At 52.7% G+C, this 21,889-nt stretch overlaps 2 protein-coding genes across 3 annotated transcripts in view; one reads left to right on the forward strand and one right to left on the reverse strand.

Moving 5' to 3' along the window:
- LOC138566132 (zinc finger protein 850-like) overlaps positions 1–21,889 on the forward strand; it is a 459,100-nt gene that overhangs the window by 354,656 nt on the left and 82,555 nt on the right. The window contains exon 1 of one of the 2 annotated variants that reach the window (XM_069643134.1): positions 15,460–16,336. The exons of the other annotated variant lie outside the window; for it this stretch is intronic. The gene's annotated coding sequence lies outside the window, so the exon portion shown is untranslated. Of the gene's footprint in view, positions 1–15,459; positions 16,337–21,889 lie in introns of those variants that run through there. 2 annotated transcript variants of the gene reach the window in all.
- Positions 1–21,889, reverse strand: part of LOC138566136 (zinc finger protein 850-like) — a 317,241-nt gene that overhangs the window by 74,628 nt on the left and 220,724 nt on the right. The window lies entirely within an intron of this gene.

Genomic DNA, 21,889 nt, shown 5'->3' on the forward strand with positions numbered 1-21,889 from the left:
ACGATACCACGCTACATGGAGAGACACGCAGGGCAACGATCCTGCTCATGGCATTGTGGTGTGAGGAGATGATTGGGAGGAGAGATGCATACTCCACCTGGCTGAGAAGGGGGGGAGTTGCATACTTCACCTGGCTGAGAAGGGGGGAGAGATGCATACCTCACCTGGCTGAGAAGGGGGGGGATGCATACTTCACCTGGCAGAGAAGGGGGGGAGGAGATGCATACTTCACCTGGCTGAGAAGGGGGGAGAGATGGATACTTCACCTGGCTGAGAAGGGGGGGGGGGAGATGCATACTTCACCTGGCTGACAAGGAGGGGGAGATGCATACTTCACCTGGCTGAGAAGGGGGGGATGCATACTTCACCTGGCTGAGATGGGGGGGAGATGCATACTTCACCTGGCTGAGAAGGGGTTGGGGGAGATGCATACTTCACCTGGCTGAGAAGGGGGGGGATGCATACTTCACCTGGCTGAGAAGGGGGGGAGGAGATGCATACTTCACCTGGCTGAGATGGGGGAGAGATGCATACTTCACCTGGCTGATATGGGGGAGGAGATGCATACTTTACCTGGCTGAGAAAGGGAGGGGGAGATGCATACTTTAACCTGGCTGAGAAAGGGAGGGGGAGATGCATACTCCACCTGGCTGAGAAGGGGGTGGGGGAGATGCATACTTCACCTGGCTGAGAAGGGGGTGGGGGAGATGCATACTTCACCTGGCTGAGAAGGGGGGGGGATGCATACTTCACCTGGCTGAGAAGGGGGGGGGAGATGCATACTTTACCTGGCTGAGAAAGGGAGGGGGAGATGCATACTCCACCTGGCTGAGAAGGGGGGGGATGCATACTTCACCTGGCTGAGAAGGGGGTGGGGGAGATGCATACTTCACCTGGCTGAGAAGGGGGGGTGCATACTTCACCTGGCTGAGAAGGGGGGGAGATGCATACTTCACCTGGCTGAGAAGGGGGGAGGAGATGCATACTTCACCTGGCTGAGAAGGGGGTGGGGGAGATGCATACTCCACCTGGCTGAGAAGGGGCGGGGAGATGCATACTTCACCTGGCTGAGATGGGGGATAGAGATACATACTTCACCTGGCTGAGATGGGGGAGAGATGCATACTTCACCTGGCTGAGATGGGGGAGAGATGCATACTTCACCTGGCTGAGAAGGGGGTGGGGGAGATGCATACTTCACCTGGCTGAGAAGGGGGGGAGAGATGCATACCTCACCTGGCTGAGAAGGGGGTGGGGGAGATGCATACTTCACCTGGCTGAGAAGGGGGGGGAGATGCATACTCCACCTGGCTGAGAAGGGGGGTGCATACTTCACCTGGCTGAGAAGGGGGGGGAAGATGCATACTTCACCTGGCTGAGAAGGGGGGGAGAGATGCATACTTCATCTGGCTGAGAAGTGGGGGGGGAGATGCATACTCCACCTGGCTGAGAAGGGGGGGATGCATACTTCACCTGTCTGAGAAGGGGGGGGGGAGATGCATACTTCACCTGGCTGAGAAGGGGGGAGATGCATACTTCACCTGGATGAGAAGGGGGGAGAGATGCATACTTCACCTGGCTGAGAAGGGGGGGGGAGATGCATACTTCACCTGGCTGAGAAGGGGGGGGGGGGATGCATACTTCACCTGGCTGAGAAGGGCGGGAGATGCATACTTCACCTGGCTGAGAAGGGGGGGAGGAGATGCATACTTCACCTGGCTGAGAAGGGGGGGGAGGAGATGCATACTTCACCTGGCTGAGAAGGGGGGGATGCATACTTCACCTGGCTGAGAAGGGGGGGGGAGGAGATGCATACTTCACCTGGCTGAGAAGGGGGGAGATGCATACTTCACCTGGCTGAGAAGGGGGGGGGATGCATACTTCACCTGGCTGAGAAGGAGGGAGATGCATACTTCACCTGGCTGAGAAGGAGGGAGATGCTTACTTCACCTGGCTGAGAAGGGGGGGATGCATACTTCACCTGGCTGAGAAGGGGGTGGGGGAGATGCATACTTCACCTGGCTGAGAAGGGGGGGGAGATGCATACTTCACCTGGCTGAGATGGGGGGGAGATGCATACTTCACCTGGCTGAGAAGGGGGGGGATGCATACTTCACCTGGCTGAGATGGGGGGGGAGATGCATACTTCACCTGGCTGAGAAGGGGGGGAGAGATGCATACTTCTCCTGGCTGAGAAGTGGGGGGGAGAGATGCATACTCCACCTGGCTGAGAAGTGGGGGGGGGATGCATACTCCACCTGGCTGAGAGTAGCTGTGAGGATGGACAATGTTCATGCCCCAAAGCATGCCAGACTGGACCTGACACCTGACACATAAATGTAAGATGTAATCTGGACTACTATGAAAATGAGGCAGTGCTGCAACCATTCCACAGCCATCAACGTGTACACTGCACGTAACCTGACTGTAGCCCCTGCAACACAATGCACAACATGCTGTCAGTATGGCCATTGCACATAAGAACCTTACATCAGCAAGAAGGATAGGTGTCCATAAGTGCGTACAAAGGAGTCACATGAGGCCAAAATACATGATTCCACTCTTACACCAACACAGAGGTCCTGCATAACAGCATGGCAACATCAGGCGCGGAGAGTGAGATCATCTAGAGTCTGGCATCAACGGTGACTGGACAACAGCATACAATGAACAACACATCACCTAGAACATAGGAACAATCGGCGTGGGCTACCACAGTGCATGCTTACTCATAACAAATGGGACACCCCTGCGCCCACTAGACGTAGGCACACACACCAGTTGTTCAGATGGACACACACATTGTAGTTCCATTGAGTAGCTCGATTCATGCATGGATATGAGGATGCAAACAGGAAATTAATGCATGCTATTGTGTTATTGCTATAGGTCCTATTTGATGTAACCACTTACACATTACCATTGTTGCACACCTGCAGGTGATGCTGGCTATCCCTTGAAGAGGTGGCTCCTTACCCCTGTCCGGAACCCACAGAACAGGAACGAAGAGGACTACAATCGTGCGCATACACGTACCCATGTGGTGATCGAGCAGACATTTGGCCTATTGAAGGCACGGTTTCGCTGCCTCAGCAGGTCCGGTGGGGCACTCCTGTACGGACATGAGAAGGTGGCCAAGATCATCATGGCATGTGTCATACTGCACAATATGTGTATCAGACAGAATGTGCCTCTGCCCCCTGACGTTGAACTACAACCACCTGACGAGGGGCATGAGGAGGTAGGAGATGGGGCTGCACTTCAGGGAGGAAGCGATGCACAGGAGGGACGTGCCGTGCGCCAGCCTTTGACCAATGTTTCTAACACACATGGATGCCGTGTGTGCCATGGAGGTGGGACTCAGGGCACTGGGGGTGTCAGGGACATGGACACTGTACACTGTTCACCAATAAAGCACACATACTCAATAAGCAATGTCCGGACATGTGAATTCTCATTTCACAACAGGTGTATTGAACGAATAAAAGATAGAATGTGCACAAGCCCTCCACCCCACACACCCTATCCTCCCTCCCCCTCTCCCCTCAACTTCCCCACACACCCTCTCTCCTCCCCCGTCAACCTCCCCACACACCATCTCACCCCTCCCCCCTCAACTTCCCCACACACCCTCTCCCCCCTCCCCCTCACCCCTCAACTTCCCCACACACCCTCCCCCCTCCACCTCCCCCCACAACTTCCCCACACATGGTGTGCACTTGCATGCACCATTAGTGTTCAAGAGTTCGGGATGGCAGGCTGCGCCTACACCCCTTTTCCACTGCCAGCATCGGGTTGACCCCTCACTGACCTGCGCAAATTCCGGCAAGACCTACGCAGGGGGCTGGTCTGTCTGGAGCTGGCACTGGAGGAGGTGCCTGGTTGTTCAACCACCTGTGTGGGACACAGGGCCTCCAAGGCCTCCACCATGCGGGTGAGGACCTGCCTCACAGCCGCCAATTTGCTGCATATGTCTCTAGATGTGGACTCAATGGCAGCTTTGAGGGCCACTGCACATGCCCTGAATTCCTCCCTTGCCTGGCCACTTTCTATGATGTGCTGGGTCACCAGCCCTGTCAGCCCCTCCTGGTGCTGTTGGACTACTGTGTTCCCCTCTTGCCTGTCCCGGACAGTGGAGGATGTCGAAGGGGCATGGGACATGGTTGGTGCTTCATGCATGCTCCCTGTGGGGCTGAAGCTCCCGGGCCATGACTCCACAGCAGACAGCTCATGGCTGCTGCTATTGTATATGCTGGGTGGGGAGAGTGGGGTGACTGCAGGGGGCCTGTAGCGGTAGGTGTTCCAGGTGTTGGAGTATGTTCTTCGTCATCTGACACGGCTGCGGTGGCAGCTGACTCTCCAACAGTACTGCTGGCAGTGGATACTGTGCCTTCAGCCACTGGCTCCTGTGTGGATGTGGCTGGTGTGGGTGCTGTGGTTGTGGAACCTTTGCACAATGGTGCTGTGGGTCCTTGGGGTGTGTTGGCCTCCTGATGTGGTCCTGCCTTCACTCTTCCCCTTGATGTTGAGGGCCTGTTTGGCCCCTCCATGCCCCTGGGCTTCTTGACTGGTGTCGCAGGCTTCTCCTTGGGGTCCTCATCATCGCTGTCAGATTGTGTGCCTGTGGGGGACCAAGAGAGGGAGAGCATTAGTGATGGGTCTACGTGCATCAGGCATGCATTGAGGTAGCTGCATTTCTATGGAATGGCAGGTATTTGCAGTTGGAGTACTGACATACGGGTTGCTTGGCTTTTGGGTGGGTCATGCAGCCATGCGTCTGGGATGAAACATGTATGGGGTGTATCATGCCTGTGGATAAGATGGTGCTGTGCACTGCCTGTAGGCAGGGTTGCGCACATGTGTCTGGTGGACACTGCTTTGCATCATTTCACTGTGAGTTCGGGGGGACATCTTCATGGTTTGCAATACAGTGGTGTATTTTGACTCCTACCTGCAATGATGGGGCTCCTCGCTCCATGTCCCCCACTCCCTCGATTGACTCCATTCCGATGGTGGCTGCACAGATCTCCTCCCAGCGATGCATCTTTATGGGTGAGCCGCCTCCCCCACCTGTTGCCATTCCCTTGTTGGGGTTTGCTGCGAGGATGTTCCTTACACGTTGGCACAGGTCATCCCAGAGCTTCCGGACATCTTTCACCGTGCGTGGGGTGGTTCCTACAGCACTCACTTTCTGCGCTACCTCCACCCAGATTTCTTTTTTGCGCAACAGTGCTGGTCGACGCATTTTGGTAGAAAACACTACATCCCCATTTTCAGCCAAGGTGTCGTCGAGCATGTTGAACTCTTCTTCTGAGAAGCGCTCCTTGTGCAGGCACGCAGCTCCTTTTTTAACTGCCTTGGCCATTCTTATATGCTGCTGGATGATATTGGGACAGGTGTGGTGTTGATGTGGATCCTGGGTGCAGAGGATGGCAATGGATTGTGTTTTACAAGATGGCCGCCATGCTCTTTCCCATTCCTGTGCGATGACGCTACTTCCGGTTCCGCTTATTTACGGTCACCGCTATTAGCAGTGACCGCTATTCGCGGTCTCCGTTGATAGCGGTTACCGCTAATGCCGGTGGCATGGATGCCAGTGTTGCTATCTGCGCTTCTCTCGATGCCACTAAGGGTGATTTTTGGGTCATTTACGCCATGGCGGTAAGGTCCTTACCGGCATGGCGCAATGCTCGTGTCCGCGAAGCCGTAATGGCCCTCTAATAGCGGGCTCTTTGCAACACGGATACGTTATTTGCTCCATGCCGGTAAGGACGCTGACTTACCTCCAAACTCGTAATGAGGCCCAATGTGTTTCAAAGCGCTTCAAGGAGGGAGGGAACATGGGAGAAAATAAAAGCATCCTAACAAGTCCTTGAAACAGAGTGTGAAAAATAATTATCAATCATAACAGATAGTACAAGTGCATGGAAACAATAAGGGAGAGGTTGGGGGGAGAAGGAGACAAAACAAGCAGTAACATTACTATGCCTGACGACAATTGTTGCAGTGCAGTGGTCAAAGGGACGGATGATAAAAGTGCTGAGAGGAAAGACGGGGGGGCAGAAAGCTGCAAAGACAGGCGGCTACGGATTACTATGCTTAAACAGCAATTGGGGTAATACCAGAATTGGACAGAGGAGGGAATTAAGGGAAGGAGGGGTGAAGGATAAGGAGGAGAAACAGGAGGGGCAAGGAGTAAGGCAAGAAGTGGAGCGAGGGGGCAGGAGATGGACCTGGGGGACAAGGGATGAGGGGTGAGACTTGAAAAGGAGGGGGACAGGGGGGTTCGTGGGCACACTGTGGGGTGTCAGGGGATACCTGTACACATGTACACAGTGATAGGTGGAGATATGAACACACCGGAAGAGGTAAGGGGGACCATAATGAAATGGTGGGAGGGTAAGGGGACATCAAGGCACCCTGGAGGGGATAGGGAGAAAATGAGGACAAAGCTGGGGGTAAGGGTGCACGAAGACACAACTGGTAGGGGTCAAAGGTGGTACATGGGGATAATGGAGGAGGGCAATGATGACGACATTTCAGTCAAACAGGGAGCAAGAGGTGGGGAGGGTGCACATTCAGACCCGAGGGGGCTAGGAGGGGATCAATATCAGTCACACGATGGGGAGGGAGGTGAGTACATTCAGCACAGGGAGGGGGGCCACATTGGCACAGGGAAGTACTTTCAGTCACAACGGGAAGTAGGGAGGTGGGCAATTAAAAGTCACTGGAGGGGAGAACGGGAAGACACAAAAAGGGGCATAGGAGGGGGGTGCGGGACACAATGACAACAAAAGGGGCATGAGGCGGTGTGGGGGACACAAGGATAACCAAAGGGGCATAGGAGGGGGGTGGGGGACACAAGGACAACCAAAGGGGCATGACACGGTGTGGGGGACACAAGGACAACCAAAGGGGCATCAGAAGGAGGTGGGGGGGCAAAAGGACAACCAAAGGGGTATGAGGCGGTGTGGGGGACACAAGGACAACCAAAGGGGCATCAGAAGGAGGTGGGGGGCACAAGGATAACCAAAGGAGCATGAGGTGGTGCGGGGGACACAAGGACAACCAAAGGGACATATGAGGGGGGTAGGGAAAGTCATGCTCCCCCCAGGCGTTCATTAATGCGAGGGAAAGGGACAAAGCAAGGGGGCTGCCTCACCGGCGCATGCACACTGCCCTGCCTGCTGGGAGCGAGGGAAGCGGAGCCGTGCGTGCGTAGCAAGCGCCTCCTCGCCGTGCGCACCGTAGCCTCGCCATGCACATGCACCACATCGCTGTGCGCGCCGCCGCCTCCTAGCCGTGCATGTGCACCGCCTCGCCGTGCACTTGCACTGCCTACCCGCCGTGCGCGCTGCCGCCTCTGCACCTACTTCCAGCCTCGAGTCTAGGCTGCCATTACTGCTGCTGGACTCCGGCGTTGCCAGTAGGAAGCAATAAAGCAAGCTGCATCTCCTTCCGAAACAAGCCCTAAACAAGCCGCCTCCCATCCAAAGAAGCCGGAAGAAGCCAGCGCGCCACGTAAACGCAGCGGATAGGCCACAAAAGCAAGACTCACAGCACTGCAGCAGAAACAAAGACACAACACACTTACTCTTTATTAATTTTAAATAAGAACCTGAATAAGTGATTCTTATTTAAAATTAATAAAAATTATTAAACACATATTTTAAATAAGAACATAATGATGTACAACAAATCGGTGAACTGAGAAAAGTACATCAAATATTCAAAGAACATGTCAGAACTGAATAAAACTATTTACAATAAAAACGTATTTATTAAAAATGCATTTTATTTTTCTGACGACTAGAATGTTCACATCATTGGCTTTTGGTCCTTCACTTCCGGGACTTCGTCTAACTGCATACATGCCAACATTTTGCCACAGCTCTCTCTCAACGCAAGGTTGTACGTCTTGCTCCATTTCACTCGTACCCAATTGCAACGCTCCTTTACCTCTTGCTTGTGATTGAGGACGCTCTGCTGTGCATTACTCATACATGCCAACATTCCGAGGCACCTAGGTGGGAGATTTCACGAGAGAATTCGGGAGAAATTAATTTCCCCATAGCATGTATTGGGGCTAGAATTATTTTAGACGGGAGAATGTGAAAAATAACACCATTTTGCAATATTTTTCAGTTCAAAATCGGGAGTCTCCCTCCTAAATCGGGCGGGTTGGCATGTCTGATTAGTACCGGCTAGTTCGGACGTTCTGCTGTATACCATTACTAGCCGCAGTGTTGAACACTTACTGCATCTTTGCCCTGGATTGACTTTGGGACGCTTTGCTGCATCTTTGCCCTGGATTGACTTTGGGACGATTTGCTGCATCCTTGTCCTAGATTGTATTTGGGACGCTCTGCTGCCAACACTTCATCTCTGGTACCAGGCCTGGTGTCACCCCCCTCAGATGCGTCCTCCTGCCATACGGGTCAGAGTCCCCCCTCCCTATCTGATATTCCTCTGGAACTTCTGATTACTTCTACGACTCTTCAGCCTCCGACTGCTTGCTGGATTAGCAAGTAGGTTCCCAGTGTCCCTTCACGGAACAACAGGTAAGAGTGGGAATAACTGGGGGTGTCACAGCTGGGAGACCGAGACCTTCCTTGATGTGGTATTTATTGTATCCATTGTGTTTTCTCTCCTTAGCTCTGCTGCTGCTCCTGCCTTCTCACCCAAATCCCGGGCCTGGCAGGTACATTACTACCCTGCAGGCTTGGCTCTTGGGGGGAAAGTCTTTCTTTCATCCAGTCCACTGCACATGACACTGGGCTTGTTGATACACTTTATTTACAGGTTGCCCAGGTGGGGAACCTCACACAGAACTGTGTCTTGCGTTAGGGAACCAGTATTGTGCCATTTGTTTAACCCGACTTGCTTTCCTCCCCATGTCTATTGTTGATTCACTTTACTAATTGATTTGTATGCCATTGAGACTGTCAGCAGTTGGTACATTTTAATGGAATCAAGAGTTAACTGTGGTACTACATAGACATTGTACATTTACCATATTAGTATTGCCAAAGCACAAAGTGTGTTCTTAATCGTGTATATATGTGAACCTTATTGATATAAAGAACTGTGTTATCACTAACATTGGTTATGGACATACCTTTGTTGGGGGCTTAGGGACTACACTGTACTTAAGAACCAGCACACATCACCTCCTGAGACCTTTAGCCTTGATTGCTCGTCCATTGCTACCGCATAGAGAATCTTGGCTGGGGTGCTCTGTGCTTCTACTCTGACATATAGAGGGCAGGAGTACAGAAACCCCCATCCAGTCTTTACAGTAGGAACCAAAAGTCACCATGAAAAAGGTTTTGAAAATGGCCCCATGCTGCGCGGAGCAAAGAAGGATAGCGAGCCATCCCAGCACCTCCACAGAGCGTTTGGATGAGGCTAGAAGTTTGCATTTTTATGGAACATTTATCCATAAACAGGGGTTTAAGGCATTTTTTCAAACTTGTCCAACATATTTTAGGGGCCCCCATGCAGACAATGGGCCTCATTAGGAGTTTGGAGGTAGCCATGCCATTTTTAGCGGCATAGCTACCCCCAAACCGGATACCGGGTCCGGGTCCTGAAAAAGGGAATTACTGGGCCATTTTGACTATTGCGGGCCCGGTAATTCCCATTTTCCGGAGCCGGACACGGTACATCCCCATTGCCATTCGAGCCCCCATAGAGCTCAATGGGAATGGGGAGGATGCTAACAACGGACCTGTTAATGACGGGTCCGTTGTTAGCATCGTGGTCTGCTCGCGGTTACCGGTATGCACCTCTGGCCAGACCAGACTTGCAATCCGGCTCCCGCGAGCAGACCTCGTAATGAGGCAGTAGAGTGATAACGGTACCGGCAGCTCTACTGGCACTGTTATCACTCTTCCACCTAGGTCATAATGAGGCCCAATATGTCTTTCTATCCAATCAACGGAAATGTAAAAATACATGAATAGCTGCTGTCCACCCCCTTTGCATCTGTCACATCCCATTGCTTGATAAGCTGACATAGAAGCGATCACAACCGGTAATACCCAATTTGATCGGTGCTCCCAGACTTCTTTCCGGATTCCTTCCTTTCCTGAGGAAAATGCTTGGCATTGCCTGGCTGTTAAGAGGATGGTCCTGCTGTATCTTGACGGCACGCAGTCCTTTCAGAAAACCAATCATCTTATGGTCACCTTATGTGCAGGGGCCTGTGGCCAGATGGTATCCACTCCCACGATCAGCCGGTGGATCGAGTCCCTGATTCTGCAGGCTTATGAATTGTCAGACCTCTGACCTGTCAGGCAGGTAGAGAGTCGGTCCATGAAAGGGATGGCTGCCTCCTGATTTAAGGTTGAAGGGGTACCTCTGCTGGACATTTGCCGAGCAACTACCTGGGCTGCGCCTAACACATTCATTAGACACTACCAGCTCAAAGTGGAGGGGCCCTGGTCAGGGTTGGAGTTCTTACTTATTTATTTTAATTTTTCATTTATAAAGCTCACTGAACCCAGAGGCATGAAGGCGCTGTTACAACCAGTTATACAATCTTGGAACATGTGGCAGTTCATTTCCAGTGAGTGAGGTTTAGGCAAATAGACAGGTTTTTAAGGACCTCCTGAAGGCCCAGTAGGAGGCTTGGGGGAGCAAGTTCCATTGTTTGGCTGCACACGTTGGGTTAGCTCTGTTATAGATTGGTTGTAATAGTTTGTTGCTGTGGGCTGCTCGGCGGTGTCTGTTGGATTGGTCTCTGATAAATAGTCTGAGGCAGAGTTGGATCTGTGCATCATTACGAGTATACTGGTCCGGTAACAACTGTACTGGTAAGCTTGCTGGTACCGTTGTTACCAGACCGGCAAACTCTGAGTTCTGCAGGCGGGTGCCCTACCACCCTCCAGGTCTGACTTGGCAGACGGAACAGCACACTCCTGCCGACCATGTCGGATGCACCGGAACCATTCATAAATGGTGTCGGTGCATCCGACCTCCCTATGGGGCTCAATGGGAATCGGGAGCATGTCATTCTGGCGCCCGTGAAAGAGAATTACCGGGTCTGGCGAGGCCGTAATGACCTAGTAATTGCCCATTCGCGGGTGCTGGAAAAATTTGCAAGTTTGGCGGCACCTTGCCGGTTTTACCAGCAAGGCTACTGCTAAACTTGTAATGAGGCCCAATGACTTAAAGATAATGCGCTCTCTGATTGGGAGCCAATTAACGCTTTTCCTGGCGGCAGAGATATGTTCTCGTCTAGGGATGTTGAGGGCCTCTGGAATGGCATTGTTCTGGATTACCTGCAGTTTTGCAATGTTGCGGGAGGAGGTGCCTGCAAATAAGGCATTGCAGTAGTCCAATCCTGATCCTGTAATGGCTCGTGCAATCGCGAGCAGCTGTTTTTGGAGAGGAAGGATCTAGCAGAGTTGATCAGTTTGGTGGTGTGGGAGGCGGATGAGGCGATGGCATTCACTTGGCGTGTGAGCGAGAGTGTAGTGTCAAGGTACACACTGAGTGTTTTTACTGAAGTCGATTCTGGAAAATGGTGACCATCAATGCAGAAGGAGGTGTACTGCGGGTCTAACTTTATTGTGCCCGACGGTGTCCCCACCAGAAGGAGCTCTGTCTTATTGTCATTGAGACAGTGGGTGGCCATCCAGGTTTGAGTGATAGAATAAATTCGGTTCAGTGCTAGGGAGTCTTCGTTGTAATTGCCAGATGGGGAGAAGAATTTGAGTGTCATCGGCATAGTTAGTGTAACTGATGCCGATTGAGTCAAGTAGGTCAAAGAGGGGTTTAGTGAAGATGTTGGGGGGGGGCGGGTCGAACAAGGGTTTTTTTGATCAGGGGAAGTCCCCAGGCTTCTTTCAAATTAGCTGGGACTTGGCCAGCAGCGAAGGAGGCATTGATACATTTAGTGATGAATGGGATCAAGTCGTCTGCGTTGTCCTTGATGATTGATGCTGGGCAGACATCGCCTTTACCCCTGGAGGGTTTTAGCTCTTTCAGGATGATTGCGGCTTCTGATTCAGTGATAGGGTTGAAGTAGGACATCGGGAATTGGTTGGGTTCTTAGGCGGTCCCGAGGGGCTGCGGTTTGGGCATGGCTGACTGTTTAGATGGCCTGTCTTGATGGAGATTTTTTTGTGCCGGTTTTCGATCTTATCGAGCATGGCTGTATGGATGGATGAGCACCACGCCTCATCTTTGACTATAGCAGGAGGAGGGGGGTTACTGGGGATTCTAGTTGTATCTGTAAGATTGTGAAAACCTCTTTGGTGTTGGATTCGGCATTGGAAATTCTATGGTTGTAGGTGGTGGATTTGGCTGCTATAAACGCTAGTCTATATTGTGTGGAGGCCTCAGCAAATTGAATTTTTTGGGAGTTTATCAGTGTTTTTCTCCAAATTGCTTCTGCTAGGTGTTTCATTTTGCGTAGTTCCAAGAGTTCTGGGGTGAACCAGGAGTTGGAGTGCTAGGCGGTTTGGGATTTTCTGGGGGCTAGTGGAGCCACTGCATCCACTGCTGCTGAGAGGGGGCTAGTGTAGAGGTCGGGGGGGGGCTAGTGTAGAGGTCAACCAGAATGGAGGGGTCATTAGAGTGCAGATTCAGGGTTTGCAAGACTTGCAGGAGGGATATGCTCTATTTGGTAAGTTTCCGAGCGCTACGTGTCCAATAAGGGGGCAGTGCGGGACGGGGGTAGGGCATGGTGATGAATGATAGTATTTGGTTATCCGACCACGGGCACGGGATGGTATTTGGGATGGTTGTCTGGCAGTCGAGGACGGTTATCCAGTCTAGGATGCGTCCCTTGATATGAGTGGAGTTATGGACGGAGTTCTGGAAGCCCAAGGCACTGAGAGCATGGGCTACGTTGGAAGCATGGGCGTCAGACAGGTCGTTGATGCCAAGGTTCAGATCTCCAAGGAGGATTATTCTGGAGGAGGGTTTGATGTTTTTGCCCACTTCTTGCAAGAGATCCTCTTCAAAGGTGAGTATGGGACTATGGGGGTCTGTAGACCAAAAATATGGTCATGGTGACCGTGTGAGAGAGGGATATCCTGGCTGCAAGTAGGTTGCAGTTTCCTGTCATAGGTATGGTAGTGTGTGTGATAGGGATGGATTCTTTGGCAATTAATGCTAATCTTCCCCCTCTAGAGGTGAGCCTGTCTGTTCTGTATATTACATATCACGTGGGTATGGCCAGGGAAAGCACATGGCCGGAGGCTGGGTGTAGCCATGTTTCAGAGGTTGTTAATGTCGAGAGCATGTGCAGTGATGGACCTGGCATTGATGAGGGCTTCCATTAGCAGAGTGGTGGAGTCTTTGGCCGTGTTGGAATGGCATTGTGGATTCTCGTTGGGGAACAGTGAGGAGACTTCTAGAGTGTTGGGGAGTGGGCTGTTTGCAAGAATCAGGGGTACGGGCTGCTTCAATGGGCATGTAAGTGCCTGCGGGCATAGCCTAGGGGTCAGAGCACTCTGCAATGACTGTGTGGTTGCTGGGATGCAGACTTTAGAGTGAGCAGTGTTAGGGATAGATTGAACTTGCCTGGCATGGTGGGATCGTTCTCCCAAGCGGGAGTTTCTAGTCATACATGATGTGGGGGGGATATTGGCTGGGGGTGGGTCGTTCTGGATCCTAATCTATAGTCCCGTTGGGCAAGGCTCATGGTTGGCCTGACCTGCATGCCTGGACGCAGTGGAGGTGTTATGTCTTTGAGGTGGCATTGTTTTATGGCATGACATGCTGCACGAGCATTGGGGTTTTTGTTGGTGTTTGATTCCAAGCTGATGGTGGAGGGCCCGTATGGTGTCTGCTGCGATGGATTGGGTGAGGTTTCTGCCGTGAAAGCCACGATAGAGAACGTAGTGCGAGAATCTGCAGGAGCTTCTGGGTCAGTGTTAGTGTGGCTGTGTACGCGCCTCTGGGTCCGATGGGGGATGTGGTGTTCTAGCTGCATCACTGAATGGTGGTGAGTGAGGGTGCTCACTGATACACATTGCGGCAGGAACAGGGTGGGAAGGTGATAGTATCCCAACAGGACATGCCGGTAAAGTTGAGGGCTTTAGCATAGCTCTCAACTCACATGCTTTTGGCGGGTGTCACCCGCCCTGTAAAGGGCTGACTCACCCGCCAAGCCTCATGCACACCCATTAATTCCAATGGGTATCTTACCCGCCAAAAACAAAATCGGGTGATTTCACCCGCCTTTGCAACAGAAATGGTTGAGAGGTATGCCTTAGGCAAAGGGGAGCCGCCTATGTAGATATGTAGGTCCTGCTTACCTTCATTACATGTGATGTTGCAGACCGCCGAGGGCATTCGATTGGTGGCTGGGTCTGGTGGGTTGCAGCGGAGAGCAGAAGAGAGCGTTGGCCTTTTATTCCTGCCTTCACTCGATGATATATTCGGGACCTGAACGCCATCTTCAGCCGGCCCTGCTTGCAGCTGCTTTGTGACAGTGCTGGTTTCCATGATGCTTTTGTATAACTACCATTTAGATGAGGACAGTGCAACCGACTCTGTCAATTGAATTGGGTGGATGGCGCTCTACACATGTAGCGCCATTCCTGCGTTAACCAGTGCTCTGCGGAGGCGCTGTCGTTTCTCCCTCTTCACACTGTGCAGCATTTCTTGGAGCTGCTTCTCATTGACTTGTGGGTGCGGGTTCTTTGTCTTTTGCCTCCTTCCCGTTATTGCACAATAAAGTGGGTGCTGGATTGGTGAATTATTACTCTTGGTGTCTGTCTTTTACGGTTAGCATGGGCTATCTTCACGTCCACTAGCTTTGGTACAAGTGAAAGGTAAGTACTGGGACATGCAAGAGGGAAGTGGAGGTAATGCTTGGATTACTTACTGTGATCTTCATTACTCCTAGTCCTTCTCTTCCTCGTCCCAGTTCACGCGTCTCACCTCTCCAGCTCTGGGGGTGAATGTGCCCATGTTTCTGCTTTGGATCTACTGAGGAATCATTCTAAAGCACCAGGTAGGGAGAATCCGTAAGATAAATCCGGCAAAATTAATTTTCCAAAAGTAATCCTTTGAGCTAGGGTTATTTTAGGTGGGAGAATGTGAAAAATAGCAATATTTTTCACTGAAAAATCCTGAGTCTCCCGCCTAAATCGGGAGGATTGGCATGTATGGTTGTGGGTAAGTGGGAGATTATACCTCCTGGGAAGGGAAGAGCCTTAGTAAGAAACCTTTGAAAAGAGTTCCCGCGAGGGCGCGCATTCCAAGGTACATACTGGGACGAGGAAGAAAAAGACTACGAGTAATGCAGATTACAGGTAACTAATCCGAGCATTCTCCTATTCTATTAGTGTCTTCTCTCTTTCTTTGCATATTTCCGTGTCTAATTTGGGGGTACAGCCTCACTGCGCATGCTCCTTGAATTACCCCCTTTCTGTGCATGCTCTGGGGATCAGTGTCTCAGCACTGGGCGTGTCTATCAGCTCTGCAGCTCCACTGATGAGGACTGACAGCTCAGGCATCCTCAGTCACTCTGGGAGGCTCTGCAGCGGCTCCACTGATGAGGACTGACAGCTCAGCCATCCTCAGTCACTCTGGGAGGCTCTGCAGCCCAGCTCCACTGATGAGGACTGACAGCTCAGCCAGCCTCAGTCACTCTGGGACGTTCCATTGATGAGGACTGACAGCTCAGCCATCCTCAGTCACTCTGGGACGTTCCATTGATGAGGACTGACAGCTCAGTCATCCTCAGTCACTCTGGGAGGCTCTGCAGCCGCTCCACTGATGAGGACTGACATCTCAGCCAGCCTCAGTCACTCTGGGAGGCTCCATTGATGAGAACTGACAGCTCAGCCATCTTCAGTCACTCTGTGAGGCTCCATTGATGAGGACTGACAGCTCAGGCATCCTCAGTCACTCTGGGAGGCTCTGCAGCCGCTCCACTGATGAGGACTGACAGCTCAGGCATCCTCAGTCACTCTGGGAGGCACTGCAGCCCCTCCACTGATGAGGACTGACAGCTCAGGCATCCTCGGTCACTCTGGGGGGGCTCTGCAGCCGGCTCCACTGATGAGGACTGACAGCTCAGGCATCCTCAGTCACTGTGAGGCTCCACTGATGAGGACTGACAGCTCAGCCATCCTCAGTCATGATGTATTCATCTTTGTATTGTGCATCTACCCTGGGAGTAGACCCACAGTGCGCATGCTCAGAGTATGACTATCAATGCACTGAACGTGTCTATCAGCTCTGAGCGGTGGGGGTCGCGTCCCTGGGACCCCTCCCTGTCTCCTGCTCCTTTACAGCTCAAATCCTATATTTTGGAATGGAAGACGCCCCCCAAAGGATGAAGCAGTAATAATAGCACAATTTCCTGCAGGTGAGTGACCTGCAGCTGCTCCACTCTCTTGCAGTGAGAAGAGTCTTCTGAGGGGAAATGGTGACTTGTCTCTGCTTTTCCTTCACTGACCCTTAAGCCTTTCTCCTGTGCATGGGATGGGTGGGGGCAGGAGGGGGGCTGCCTAACCTTCCATTAAGCCTTTCTTCTGTGTATGGGATGGGGGCGGGTGATGCTGGTGGGGCGGGGGCTGCCTAACCTCCCATTAAGCCTTTTTCCTGTGCATGGGATGGGGGCGGGTGATGCTGGTGGGGAGGGGGCTGCCTAACCTTCCATTAAGCCTTTCTCCTGTGTATGGGATGGAGGGCCGGTGATGCTGGTGGGGCGGGGAGGGGGCTGCCTAGCCTCCCATTAAGCCTTTCTCCTGTGCATGGGATGGGGCGGGGGGTGATGCTGGTGGGGCAGGGAGGGGGCTGCCTAACCTTCCATTAAGCCTTTCATCTGTGTATTGGATGGGGGGTGATGCTGGTGGAATGTGGAGGGGGCTGCCTAACCTTCCATTAAGCCTTTCTCCTGTGCATGGGATGGAGGGCGGGGAGGGAGCTGCCTAACCTTCCATTAAGCCTTTCTCCTGTGCATGGGATGGAGGGCGGGTGATGCTGGTGGGGCGGGGAGGGGGCTGCCATCCCTTCCATTAAGCTTTTCTCCTGTGTATGGGAGGGGGGCGGGTGATGATGGTGGGAGGTGAGGGGGCTGCCTAACCTTCCATTAAGCCTTTCTTCTGTGTATGGGATGGGGGCGGGTGATGCTGGTGGGGCGGGGCGGGGGCTGCCTAACCTCCCATTAAGCCTTTTTCCTGTGCATGGGATGGGGGCGGGTGATGCTGGTGGGGAGGGGGCTGCCTAACCTTCCATTAAGCCTTTCTCCTGTGTATGGGATGGAGGGCGGGTGATGCTGGTGGGGCGGGGAGGGGGCTGCCTAGCCTCCCATTAAGCCTTTCTCCTGTGCATGGGATGGGGCGGGGGGTGATGCTGGTGGGGCAGGGAGGGGGCTGCCTAACCTTCCATTAAGCCTTTCATCTGTGTATTGGATGGGGGGTGATGCTGGTGGAATGTGGAGGGGGCTGCCTAACCTTCCATTAAGCCTTTCTCCTGTGCATGGGATGGAGGGCGGGGAGGGAGCTGCCTAACCTTCCATTAAGCCTTTCTCCTGTGCATGGGATGGAGGGCGGGTGATGCTGGTGGGGCGGGGAGGGGGCTGCCATCCCTTCCATTAAGCTTTTCTCCTGTGTATGGGAGGGGGGCGGGTGATGATGGTGGGAGGTGAGGGGGCTGCCTAACCTTCCATTAAGCCTTTCTCCTGTGTATGGGATGGAGGGCAGGGAGAGGACTGCCTAACCTTCCATTAAGCCTTTCATCTGTGTATTGGATGGGGGGTGATGCTGGTGGAATGGGGAGGGGGCTGCCTAACCTTCCATTAAGCCTTTCTCCTGTGCATGGGATGGAGGGCGGGGAGGGAGCTGCCTAACCTTCCATTAAGCCTTTCTCCTGTGCATGGGATGGAGGGCGGGTGAAGCTGGTGGGGGCGGGGAGGGTGCTGCCTATCCTTCCTTTAAGCCTTTCTTCTGTGTATGGGATGGAGGGTGTTTTTAGTATGGGCTATTATCAGTCTAAACTTTTGCTGTAGAGCACAGATAGGGAGGAAGGGCATATGAGGAGGGCCCAGTAGGCGTTAGTTATTTGCCCACCCGTTTCCTGCCAGTGGCATTGCTAATCCCCAAGGCCATTCCCACCCATTCCTGCCTCTGCCCGCCCAAAACAACTCCTCATGGGAACTTCCCGTCCTGATTCAGGACAATGTACCTGCTAACATTTTTTTGGGGAATGATCTAGTGGAGTTGCGGTTGATCTCGGATGGTTTACCCCTGACTGCTGCTGCAGTCACTAGATCACAGGTTGCACCGAGTCTGACTGCGAGTCAGGTACCAAAGGCCAGACTGAAGAGCAAGAAGGCCACCTCTGCAAAGGTAGGCTCCTTCTCTTCCTGCTGCTTCAGCAGCACCCACTGGGATTCAGGCTCCAGACGGGCTGGGTCCAATGGTAACCCGAGACTCAACTCCCGAGGGAGAAGAGCCAGACGACCCTCCTGTGGGAGAGGTGCTGAACCCAGAGGATCACCCTGACCTTCAATGTCTGCTGGCTGAAGGGGTGCCCTCTAGGGTAGACTTCTGTAGGGGACAGAGAGAGTGCCACTCTCTCAGGGGTCTGAGGAAACAGGCCCTGGCCCAGGCACAAGGAGAAGTGCCTAGGTCTTTCAAAATCTATTGGGAGGGTGAGTTCCTTTGTAGTGAGCCCACTAAGCCTGAACCTGGTGCCCTCAAGAGGTTGGTGGTACCCCATGTTTACAGGCCCTTCCTGTTGCAGTTGGTGCTTGGGGTGCCCTTAGCTGGTCATCATGGTACCAAGTGGACTGAGCAGAGGCTCTCTGCCCATTTCTACTGGCCCCAGATGGGAGTAGAAGTGGAGTCCCACTGTCGGACCTGTCCCACTTGTCAGTTATCTGGCAAGACTGGAGGCAGTGGCATTGCCCCACTGCAGCCATTGCCAGTGGTTGGCACACCATTTGAGAGGGTTGGCATCGACAATGTTAGTCACCTTGACCCTCCCACATCAGGTGGACATTGGTTCATCCTGGTTAATCATGCCACCAGGTGCCCTGAGGCTACACCCCTTCGGACCATTACTGCCAAGGTGGTTGCCAGGGCTCTCCTGGGGGAACTTTTACCAGAGGTGGATTCCCTAAAGAGGTGTTCTCTGACAGAGGATCCAACTTCATGTTGAAATACATGAAAGCGATGTGGAAGGAATGCAGAATAACCTATAAGTTCTCCACTTCCTATCATCCCCAGATCAATGGTCTGGATGAGAGATTTAATAAAATTCTCAAGGTCATGCTGGGTGCTTTGGAAGAGCCCCTAAGGAGCAAATGGGATCTCCTCCAGCCATGCCTGCTGTTTGCTTACAGAGAAGTTCCTACGTAGATAGGTAGGACCGGCTTACCTTCATTACATGTGATGTTGCAGGCCGCTGTGGGCGTTAGATTGGTGGCTGGGTCTGGCGGAGAGCAGAAGAGAGCGTTGGCCTTTTCTTCCGGCCTTTGCTTGATGATGTATGCATGCCGATTTTCAAAGTTGTAGGCAAGTGGGGGCCTGTACGCCATCTTCAGCCAGTCCTGCTTGCAGCTGCTATGTGACTGTGCTGGTTTTCATGATGCTTTTGTATAACTACCATTTAGATGAGGACAGTGCAACCGACTCTGTCAATTGAATTGGGTGGATGGCGCTCTACACACTTAGCGCCATTCCATCGCTAACCAGTGCCCTGAGAATGCGCTGTCGTTTCTCCCTCTTCAATCTGTGCAGTATTTCTTAGAGCTGCTTCTCAATGACTTGTGGGTGCGGGTCCTTTGTCTTGTGCCTCCTTCCAGCTATTGCACAATAAAGTGGATGTTGGATTGGTGGAGCATTACCCTTGGTGTCTGTCTTTTATGGTGGGCATGGGCTACCTTCCCGTCCACTAGCTTTGGTACAAGTGAAAGGTAAGTACTGGGACAAGGAAGAGGGAAGTGGAGGTGATCTTTGGATTAGTTACTGTGATCTTCATTACTCCTACTCTTCCTCGTCCCAGTACATGTGTCACACCTCTCCAGCTCTTGGGGTGAAGGTGACCATGCCTCTGCTTTGGATCTACTGAGGAGTTGTGACATACATGCCAACATTCTAAAGCACTTGGGAGGGAGAATCCAGAAGAGAAATCGTGAGGAATTAATATTCCCATAGGAATCCTTTGGGCTAGGATTATTTTAGGTGGGACAATGTGAAAAATAGCAATATTTCTCACTGAATAATTGGGTAAGTGGGAGGTTATACCTGCTGGGAAGGGAAGAGCCTAAGTAAGAAACCTTTGAAAAGAATTCCTGCGAGGGCACACATGCAAGTTACATACTGGTATGAGGAAGAAAAAGACTAGGAGTAATGCAGATTACAGGTAACTTATCCGAGCATTCTTCTATTGTATTATTGTCTTCTCTCTTTCTTTGCATATTTCGGGGTAGAGCCTTACTCCACATGCTCCTTTCAGAATCCCCTTCCTGTGCATGCTCCGAGTATCGGTGTCTCAGCACTGGGCGTCTATCAGCTCTGCAGCCCCTCCACCGATGAGGACTGACAGCTCAGGCATCCTCAGTCACTCTGGGGGGCTCTGCAGCCAGGCCCCACTGATGAGGACTGACAGCTCAGGCATCCCCAGTCACTCTGGAAGGCTCCACAGATGAGGACTAACAGCTCAGTCATCCTCAGTCACTCTGGGAGGCTCTGCAGCCGGGTCCACTGATGAGGACTGACAGCTCAGCCATCCTCAGTCACCCTGGGAGGATCTGCAGCCGGCTCCACTGATGAGGACTGACAGCTCAGCCATCCATAGTCACTCTGGGAGGCTCTGCAGCCGGCTCCACTATTGAGGAATGACAGCTCAGCCATGCTCAGTTACTCTGGGAGGCTCTGCAGCCCCTCCATCGATGAGGACTGACAGCTCAGGCATCCTCAGTCACTCTGGGAGGCTCTGCAGCCGGCTCCACTGATGAGGACTGACAGCTCAGGCATCCTCAGTCACTCTGGGAGGCTCTGCAGCCCCTCCACCGATGAGGACTGACAGCTCGCCCATCCTCAGTCACCCTCTGAGGCTCTGCTGCCGGCTCCACTGATGAGGACTGACAGCTCAGCCATCCTTAGTCACTCTGGGAGGCTCTGCAGCCAGCTCCACTAATGAGGAATGACAGCTCAGCCATCCTCAGTTACTCTGGGAGGCTCTGCAGCCCTTCCACTGATGAGGACTGACAGCTCAGGCATCCTCAGTCACTCTGGGAGGCTCTGCAGCCGGCTCCACTGATGAGGACTGAGAGCTCAGCCATCCTCAGTCACTCTGGGAAGCTCTGCAGCCGGCTCCACTGATGAGGACTGACAGCTCAGCCATCCTCAGTTACTCTGCCAGGCTCTGCAGCCGGCTCCACTGATGAGGACTGACAGCTCAGCCATCCTCAGTCACTCTGGGAGGCTCCACTGATGAGGACTGACAGCTCAGCCATCCTCAGTCACTCTGGGAGGCTCCGAGCAGTGGGGGTTGCGTTCCTGGGAACCCCTCCCTGTCTCCTGCTCGTTTACATCTCAAATCCTATATTTTGGAATGGAAGACGCCCCCTAAAGCACGAAGCAGTAATAATGGCATAATTTCCTACAGGTGAGTGACCTGCAGCTGCTCCACTCTCTTGCAGTGAGAAGAGTCTTCTGAGGGGAAATGGTGACTTGTCTCTGCTTTTCCTTCACTGACCTTCCATTAAGCCTTTCTCCTGTGTATGGGAGGTGTGCAGGGAGGGGGCTGCCTAACCTTCCATTAAACCTTTCTCCTGTGAATAAGATGGAGGGGGGGGGGGTGCTGCCTAACCTTCCATTAAGCCTTTCCCCTGTGCATGGGATGGAGGACGGGTGATGCTGGTTGGGCCGGGAGGGGGCTGTGTATGGGATGGAGGGCGGGTGATGCT

The sequence above is a fragment of the Ambystoma mexicanum genome, chromosome 2p (assembly GCF_040938575.1).
Source record: "Ambystoma mexicanum isolate Mex_15411 chromosome 2p, UKY_AmexF1_1, whole genome shotgun sequence".
Classification (NCBI taxonomy): domain Eukaryota; kingdom Metazoa; phylum Chordata; class Amphibia; order Caudata; family Ambystomatidae; genus Ambystoma; species Ambystoma mexicanum.